This window comes from Acipenser ruthenus, chromosome 17 (assembly GCF_902713425.1).
Source record: "Acipenser ruthenus chromosome 17, fAciRut3.2 maternal haplotype, whole genome shotgun sequence".
In the NCBI taxonomy this organism is placed as follows: domain Eukaryota; kingdom Metazoa; phylum Chordata; class Actinopteri; order Acipenseriformes; family Acipenseridae; genus Acipenser; species Acipenser ruthenus.
The window spans coordinates 18,541,435-18,551,922 of NC_081205.1; positions in this window are offsets into that span (position 1 = coordinate 18,541,435).

Consider the following 10,488-nt stretch of genomic DNA (forward strand, 5'->3'; position numbering starts at 1 on the left):
AAATCTGGACCTACCATATATTTCATTGCCATACCACAATGTATCCTAGCTTTAAGGGCACATGGATATTTAATTTAATGTTTTCTGCTATTTTACTTTTAACCCAAAGTGTACATATGTGTAAAAAATACTGATGTTTCAAGAGTGCTTATTTTTTGATGGCAGGACTTTAATCTAAATGGAGATTATTTAATATTGCAAGTACTGAGTAACTGTAAGGTTATTGATACAATTAATTGACCTAACTTTGACTTTGTACCAATGTTATGCAAATAAAAGCAATCATTTGGAAAATATTATTTTTACTTTTTGTGTTTTCAGTAGTAAAAATATAACCAGGCATTACATAAACAATTGACTGTGGAAAAACCAAGATTCATGTTGAAATCACTATCACTTTTGCATGCAAATAAGTTGTAAATGTGGTTACCATTTTTTAAGGTGTAAATAAACCCATGGTGGCTTCTTTTTGAGTTTTATATTTGAGACCTCTTCTAAAATATTAACTACATATCAATGCATCACATCTCATTGCTCCGTTTCAGTGTTATTCCATTGTCCAAAAATGTAGATGAAAGTAGGCTGCCCCAAATTCTTATTGAGTTATGCAATTTGTGAAACTAGAATCTAGAAAAATCCACCCAGCGTTAATTCATACAAGAATTTTTTTGCTGGCAGCCCTTCATTTTTGTTGATCACAAATTTTGACTTGATTAGCTTTTTTTAAAGAATTATACTTTTTATTAAAGGACATTTTTTGTTAAAGCTATTTGACATTGCATTTCTGTTGAGTTCCCTTTAACTGGAAAAGTGAGGACTTTACATTAATTATAGCCTTATTCTAAATTAAGATGATTATATTAACATTTAATTAAAGTCTGTAGAGGCAAATTTAAAGTTGTCCTTAATTTAAATTCAGGGATGATTTTTATTTTCAGGGGCAAATTAATGAATAAATAAGGACATTTTTAATGGATTTTCGTTTCATAGTGATTTCATTACCTGTCAAACTCTAAGCTGGTTTTAGGATTGTTAGATATCCACGCTGTAATTAAGAAATGGAGATGGTTTAACAATGCTAATTACAGATGTAAAGGCAGGTATAGAGGACAGCAATACACAGTAAAGTACAAAGCCTTCTTATATAAGTATACTTTTTATCCTAGAACAGAGATTGAATTCACAATTAAGTGTTGTAGTTTGAATGGGGAAAAAAATATGCAAGTCTATACTACAGATTCTTAACACTGATGTCTATACACTTAAAAGGTACAGTTATTGATATATACTGAAAGAGGCCTACTTCTGTGTATGTACCATGAAAAATAATATTACATTATCATACTTTTGTGTGCTTTCACCTGTTTAGAAAATGCAGTAGTGAATTGAACAAAAAAAATCCCAACTTTTCAATTTGGAAATCTGTTAACCCTATGTAGTTTATAGGCCTAATGATACAGTAATGTAAACATAGTAGGATTCAGGTGTTGTATGCATTGTAAAGCACTTTGATAAACGTGCTAATTAAAAACTAATAAATACATAAATAAATCTGTGCTGTAATTTATATATGTGTGATCTGCACTTTAAAATATATTTCTAATAAGATGTGTTCTGTGTGCTATGAACAGTTTAAACAACTTATTTTGGCAGAGTTGCCTTTTTAAAATATTGTGTTATATATATATTGATTTATGAATTGTATATGTCTGTGTTATTGTTTATATCAGTTGTAACCTTGCCACTTCAAATCCATTCCACTGCAGGGCTTAAGTTTCAACCAGACATGTCCTAAAAGGTAAATTAAATAAGGACAAGTCTGGTTGAAACAAAGTGCAATGTATAAAATGTTCTTCTAAATGACTACATTTAATTATTTATTTATTTATTTATTTATTTATTTATATACAGCTTGTTGAATAAAGTTATTTCTTCAAAATATGTTAGAAATGTGTTAATTATTTTATACATTAGTATACGTTAGCTTTGCACCATTATGCGTATGTATGACATCACATATCACATCAGCAATGACATCACTGATGACAAAACTAATCACATGACAAATGCTTCCTGAAGACTGGCCATAGGAACATAACACTGGGAATTCAATTGTTCATCATAACTTGGTCCCAAAGCATCTGGAAGTTGATCAGGGTAATACAGACGAAGAAAACTGTCCTTCCACATCAGTAATAGTGATTAAGATCACCAGTGTCTGTGGAGTTAAAATGACTAGCCAATTAATTATTAATTATTATGGATGAAAGGGGAAAGAAAGAGAAAAATAAGTATCAACTGTGAAACATGATTTTAAAATAGCCATTACAAAGTTATTAAATCCTAAAAAAAACAGCAAATTGTATGAACTCAACAAATGTATAATTAGCATACTAAATTTATTGTTATTATAATTACTTTTGGACATAAAAGAAAAAAACGTCCCAGTATATGGAATTATGACATAAAACATTTTAAGTCTGAAAATGTGCATTATTTTTAAAGATAAGCAAACATTTATAAAATAGTCTTAAAAAGAACATTCAAACAAAAAATAAAAATAGCTTCAGACGCCTGTGTGCCTTGCCGATGGGAGCGTGCTGCAGGTGCCAGTGTGTGATCAGCAGGTTAGACCAGAGAAATGCAGTCACCATTGGAGAATTCGATTCTGCAGAGAAAGAAAAGTTAGGTGAGTAGTGATTTCAAATCTAAATCGATGATCAGATTTATATGATTAAATCGTATTTTTGCAGGGCTGTGTATTATTATTATTATTTATTTCTTAGCAGACGCCCTTATCCAGGGCGACTTACAATCGCAAGCAATACATGACCAAAAACAGCCCATTCGGGAATGCATTCAAGAATTAGGAGCTAGACAACTTTGTCCAGCGGTATTGAAGGTAGAAGGTAGGTGGTCAGTGATGTTTTTCAGCTGTGCTGAGACAGGCAAACATAAAACGTCAGACAGAGCAAGCGCATAGCTTGAGGTTTAAATAGGGTTTTTCCAGATGTCATTGGTAGGAAGGAAATAGGGGGAGCCCTCACTTATGCCCCCCGAATAACACAGAAGGTTACAAGTAAAAGCAACATGTGTCAACATTAAATCACAAATGAAACTGTTTACACTTATACTAACAATGCTGTCCCGAAGATCAAGCATCATCATTTTTTAAAGGAGATAAGCAAAAAGCTGCAAATCCAGCAGTAGCCAGAGTTCACATTATATATATGTATATATATATATATATATATATATATATATATATATATATATATATATATATATATACACATGTTACACAAAAACAGATAATTTCAAAACCCTGTAAACTTGAATATAGGGGTAAAACTTATTTACTATGTCTCTAAAGCCCCTTTCACGCTGGCACTCCTACCTGGATCCTGGCTACCCGGGTCACAATCCCGCATAGTGAGAAACCATGTACCCGAGTCCCAGCTACCCACCTCAGGATGTGGATCGACACGATTTGACCCGGGTTGAGCGAGACAAAATGCTTGATGGCCATTCGGGAGCTGATGCAATAACAAACAGTCACGCCTGCGTGATGGTTTCAAATATACCTGATGAAGGCTTTTCAGCCGAAATGTTGTTTCTTTCTCAATACATTTTTATACTTTTAGGAGTATGTTTGAGTGTGCAGCTTCCCTTTTTCTTTGTTCACTTCCACAAGGAACATTTCTGTTTATTCGTTTGCGCAAGATTGCCGCAGGGATGAAGAAACAATCAACATTTGGGCTGATCGTTCAATCCATAGATGCTTGGATGGAAGCATCCATAACAAGCTGCTTCCGGGGCATTGATATTCCGCATTGGGCACTTGCGTCTGTCACCCAGGTCAACCTTGCTTTATCAAAAGCAGTGTGAAATCGCGTAGCCGACCGGCATGACACCGGGTCCTGACCCGGGTAACATGCCAGTGTGAAAGGGGCTCTCGTGGCATGGTTTTGGCAATGGCATCTTGAAATCTGTGATACTAAGAAGCTCAAATATCATTCCAGAGATAACCAAACCTCTTAAAAATGAGTTCCTATATCTGGCTCCTGTGCTATATCCAGAAGCCTACATGAATCCAGACAACCCTGGCAAGATACCACGAGTCCACATGACAGCTTTAACTTGGAAGCAGAATGCACATTCAGGCCTGTGACAGAGCGTAGGCTCTGCGCGTAGGTGTGCACGGGTGTGTGTCTGTGAGTGACAGTTTGCTGGCTGGCGGCCATCTTGCATAGCCACATGGTTGTTGATTGTTTGATTGTTTGATTGTTGGATTGAATGATTCATTGTTAATCATTCCCTGGCCACATGGTTTATAAAGGGAGAACAAAGAGATTTGTTTAGAGAGCGTGTAGGAGAGAGAAACGAGTGGAGAGAGAAATAGAAAGGCAGAGTGTATAGCACAGTGATCAGTGATTTTTTTTACATTTGTTTATTTGACGTTTTGTAGTGTTTGCAGTTGTTTTGTAATGGTAATGATGGTAAACCTGTTGTAACCCTAACTTACTGCATCCTAGTTCATAAAAAATAATTTGTATTGTATCTAAATTGCAAAAGGTTTGTTAAACCAGCAATCAATATTAATAAAAAGGCAGTCTTGCTTCATTAACATCCTGCTCAACTGGGCAGTATTTGAGTAAGCGTTCCTTTAACAGGCTGAACAACAGCTCACATCTTTCCTAGCTTGTCACCTTGAGGCAGTTTGGTGTTGTCAGCACAATGAAAATTAGACATTATTTCTTCAAATCGATTGCAGGACATCCCTTGGGTCACAGATTGATTGAGCGCATCATTTTCCTTTGGCAGTGGCACATAGCCAGAGATGAGCAGTATGGCAGTAAAAACGTATATCTCAGTTTGACACATGAGACACCACATGGTACTCCGGGTAGCGTTTGTACCCCGGTCTCTCGTTCATTTTACATCATGAGAATATTCCTCATGGCTCCCATTCTCACAGCTCAAACATAAGAGAAAAAGAGGCGTTTTCCGTTAATTAATTACTTTTCTTCTTCATGAAGTATTTGTAGTGATTGATGAGTATCCTGTTGGATCCTGATTCTCCTTGAATATAGAGCTTTTTGATGTTTTTAAATTGTCATGGAAACCTGTGGCAAAGTGGTTAATAGTGTGCAGGTGATTAGAACAGACAGACAATTGTAATCCAGGTGAAAAGGTTTGTTTTTATTAGTTTATTACAGTTTTGTCCAGTGCCTGACGGCAAAACAAACAGGTAATAAAAATGATGGTAAGTAATACAGAGGCGTGTATTACTTACATTTATAATCCCCCACGCTGGTCCCGAAATAATAGTCCTGTTCTTGTATCCCCACATTAAACACGAAACACATACACAAGTCTGGTTAGTGCGTGAATTAGTGATTGTGGTGCAATAGTTTTACAGTGGTACAAGTGAAGTGCTGTTCCGGGTTTGTGCTGGCTTCTGGAACATGTTAGCCATCTAGTGAATACACTCAACAATAGACAGTACAAAGAAACACTCACGATTATTTCACCAACAGTACAGGTCCTTCCAGGTAAATGACACAACCAAAACGAAGAAACAGATAGCATTGCTTCGACCCCTATTTATACAGTCACTCATGACCCCTTGGTAAATGATTGCAGCTGCTTTTTATGATCTGCAGCTGCCACATCATTTCCCCTCCGGGTCAGTGAGTTACCCTACCGAAGCTCTGTCTCTTTTCTAGAAGACCGACTTCCTTTTAACCCTCGGAACGAAGTGCCAGGCCAAGTAGTCCAGCATACTCTGTTCCCGTTACTTAGCGTCCTCACAGGTTGAGAGGGAGATTTACTACCACTCAATTTTCAAGGTGTCTTTGTCCATCAAATCAACAGTACGAAGGTCACTCTTGAAATCAGGACTTAAAGGATGTGTTGCAGTAAGAATACCTCTGTTAAGAAAGGGGAACAAGACTAAAAGGCTCAAATATGCTCAAGAACACAGAAATTGGACTATGGAACAATGGTCAAAGGTGCTTTGGACTGTTGATGGATGTTTGCAAGTTTTGCAAAAGAATTGCTGAAATAAGTAATTGTAGACATTTATTTCTTGTAACTTTTTTTTCCTAATCACAAAAGGAAAACTTTTGTTATAAGATTTTTCCTATAATTCTTTGTTTTCGGGAAATTTCCAGAAATTATAAATTTCCATTGGGGTATGTAAACTTTTGACTATAACTGTGTGTGTGTGTGTGTGTGTATATATATATATATATATATATATATATATATATATTGTAAACTAATCTAACCGTTCGACAGAGAGGAACACCCCCCCCCCCCCCTTTTTTTTGTGGGAGGAAATCTCTGGTGGTCCTGGCGGAGAGATGGCCCCCACTCCGGGCATGCACTGGCTACATTAATGCAGCATAAGTAATTTGCTGTCTGCTGCTCTTAATTGAGTATCAGAATACCTGGCCAGGTTAAAGTACAGTATTTCGCTATTCAATTGCTAAATAAGCAGTTTTGTCCTAGTTGATAATGTGGGCTTTTTAGATTCATATGGTCAAATTAGGTGAAGCTGCATCAATTTAGTGTCAATTCCACATTGAAATCCTGATTAGTTTCAGGTGTTTTCTAATTGACTTTGCAAAGGGCTTATTGGGCTTAATTGTTATCATTACTGCTGTAAGTGCTCTTTAAATACGATGATTACTTCCTTGAAGGGTGTGGGTTTTTGGTGTGTGTTTTTTGGAGCATAGTGTTTGGAGGAGAGCAGTGTTTTTGAGGGGAAGTTTTCTGGTCTGCTAAGAAGAGACAGAGAAGCCTTAGTCGTCTGGGTTGTTAGAAACAGAACTGTTATTCTAACCCTTTGCGGTCCATTGTCGGACCTGGTCCGACATTGCAATTATTCCTATCAGGTCCATTGTCGGACCCTGTCCGACATCATTATAGAAACGCAAAAAACGGGTTTTAGTCGTTTTTTCTCTGGAAAAAGTCAAGAAAACCATTCAATGGCCGAGTGGAAACAACAGGAGCCGAGACAAGTCGAAAAAAAAAAGGCGTATCTCATGAATAGTCATACATGGCCCTGGTATCAGATAACGGGGCGGTCATAAGTAAACAAGCTGGCTGATAGCGAGTCCCTGCACAGAGAACACAGACATTTGCAGAGCTTTTTTGAGATGTCATAGTAATAAAATAATGACGCATTATTGAGGAGTTTGGTGATAAAACGAGTGATCAGGAGATGATTGATCGGTATGTACGACTATTATTATTATTTATTTCTTACATAGGTGAAAGCTATAGCGAACGAAAGGGTGGGGCGGGGCTGGACATGCCTAGTGAGTGCTTTGTTGATATGCAGGGCCATTTAAACCTGTTTGACTGTGAAAAAAATACTTTTAAACAGCGCGTCTAAAATTAACTGCGCATGTGAAAATAAATTAGACCTGGCGTGCCTGACGCGCATTTAATAAATGGACCGCAAAGGGCTAATCTACCATTTTTCCAGTCTGAAAGCACCCAGTTATGTAAAAACCTGATCAATTTCAATTATTCGCGGAATACAACTATTTTTTTTACCTTGAGAGCAGTGGCAGCTTCTAATCCATTTATTTTCCCAAAACCTCCCTTTTGTCTTCATTTCCTGACTGGAGCTCCAAATTTTGATCTGTGCAAATACTGTTTGGTGTAAAATGTTTCTTAACCCTTTGCGGTCCATTTATTCAGTGCCTGTCAGGCATGTCAGGTCTAATTTATTTTTACACATGCTGTTTAAAAGTAATTTCATGCACAGTAAAACAGGTTTAACCCTTTGCGGTCAATTCTATTCAGTGCGTCAGGTCCAATTTATTTTCACACGCGCAGTTTATTTTAGACGCACTGTTTAAAAGTATTTTTTTCAGGTTTAAAGGGCACTGTATATCAATAGGACACTCAGTACTGCATTTCCAGCTCCGCCCCACCCCTTGTTCTCTGTATTTTTCAGATGCCTCTTCATAGTCATGCATATTGATAAATCATCTCCTGATCACTCGTTTTATCACCAAATAATGCGATCCAAGTCATTATTTTATTACTATAACATCTCAAAAAGCTCTGCAAATGTCCGTGATATTCTTTGAGCTCTGGATGCGAAAGCAGCTATCTTGTTTCTTTATGTCCGTATTATCTCTGTGGTGCCGGGGCTATGTGTATGCTCAGATACGGCCCTTTTTTTCAGCTTCTCTCAGCTCTATCGGTCTCACTCGGCCATTGAATGGTTTTCTCAGCTTTTTCCGGAGAAAAAATGACTAGAGACCTGTGTTTTATGTCTTTGACCAGAAAGGGAAAATTGTAATGTCGGACATGGTCCGACATAGGACCGCGAAGGGTTAAATAGGATGACTGACAGGTAATTAAAAGGTGACTGACAAATATTTTAGCGGGATGACACAAGGGGGAGCACCAGCTCCAGCCCCGCGAAATACACCAAGGTTCATTTCCTTAAATTTCTCAGTATGCCTTCTGTACAGGAAGGTGTGTAGTGTGAGCCATACAGTCAGGTTTGTGTCCTCGCTTGTGCAAAGCTCACAATTTTCACTCGGGATTCCACAGAGTGTCTCATTGGTTGTGGTACTCCTACCCAGTGAGCTCAAAGCGTTGCAGTCAGGGAACATAAATGGACATTTTAAATTGGGTCATTTCATCTCAATGTCTTTGGATTTAAAACATGCTCCTGGCTGCAATGCACATCAGTCAATGGGGGAAGCGGCTGGCTGACTAATGACAGAAAAGCCGATGAAGGGCTGGGAACAATTTCACTCTCCAGATGAAATGACCAAGGAAGTGCATCCTTATAGCAAGACTTACAAACAGAGATTTCTTTAACTGAGCAGCCAGATTTAAAAGAATACTTTTGCTCAAAATTGCAGTTACCTTTATATCATAGCAGTGTCCAATAGATAAGATACATGGAGCTATTTTAACTGTTATAACTCTTTTGAAGGAAGGGCAAATGTCAAGACACATTTTTAGCACTATAAAACATGACAGAAATTAGCTGTAACTAAGTTAACAGACACTTGCTATCATTATACCATTATTAATTTATTAATCAATAACTCTAAAAGCATTGTATTTGGATATAATTGTTGGGAGACACATTATAATCATAGAATACAAGTCTGACATGTACTAAACAATTACCAAAATACCAAGCTGTTTGACAGTAAGGAAGCCATTTTTATTTGTATTTATTTTGTATTTAACATATAAGGAAAGTTGTGTTTCCAGGCACAGTTTTGTGTGTGACATGTTCACAGCATGTTCAAATTTAAAGTGAGTCTGTGAGAGAAGTAAGTGATTATAAATAATTCCAGACTTCCCAACACATCTGCTTTCATTTGTGTTTTTCCTGGATTTTCTTCAATTGTCTATTGTTAATCTGCTTCAGACATTTGTATTCATTTTGAAGTGGAATAAGACAAAATTTCAGGAGTCTGTGGGTATTTGTAGCTAGTTAGTTTACAGTGCCTTTACTTTTATCAGCTAATAACAATATATCTATGTGTCCTGATTGGATGGGAATGATGTAATATATTATTGGACTAACCCTTTGCAGTCCATTTATTAATTTTAGACGCGCTGTTTAAAAGTATTTTTTTTCACAGTCAAACGGGTTTAAATGACCCTGCATATCAACAAAGCACTCACTAGGCATCTCCAGCCCCGCCCCACCCTTTCGTTTGCTATAGCGTTCACCTATGTAAGAAATAAATAATAATAATAATAATAATAATAATAATAGTCGTACATACCGATCGATCATCTCCGGATCACTCGTTTTATCACCAAACTCCTCAATAATGCGATCCAAGTTATTATTTTATTACTATAACATCTCAAAAAAGCTCTGCAAATGTCCGTGTTTTCTGTGCGCTGATTCAGTCAGCCAACTTGTTTACTTACGACCGCCCCCGTTATCTGATACCTGATACCATGTATGACTAATCATGAGATACGCCTTTTTTTTTTTTTTTTTTTTTCGACTTGTCTCGGCTCCTGTCGCTCCCACTCGGCAATTGAATGGTTTTCTCAGCTTTTTCCGGAGAAAAAACGACTAGACACCCGTTTATTGCGTTGCTATAATGATGTCGGACCCAGTCCGACAAAGGACCTGTGAGGAATAATTGCAATGTCGGACCCAGTCCGACAATGGACCGCAAAGGGTTAATGTGCGCCTAAACTCCAAGCTTGGTCTTTAACATGATAAACGGAAAACAAAAAGTGTGGCACCAAAATGCATATTTATTTAACCAAAAGGAAACATCACATTAAATGAAGTAGGCCGGCAAAGGATGTGGGATTCATCAACAGGAATAAATACAAACTTACTATTCAATAAACAAAACATACTACTAATTCCTAACTACATTTCTCCTGTCCGTCCACCCTTCTCCACAGTGCTGTTAGGCACTTAAGCATGTAACAGACATAGAGTTTATATAATCAGCCAGTCCA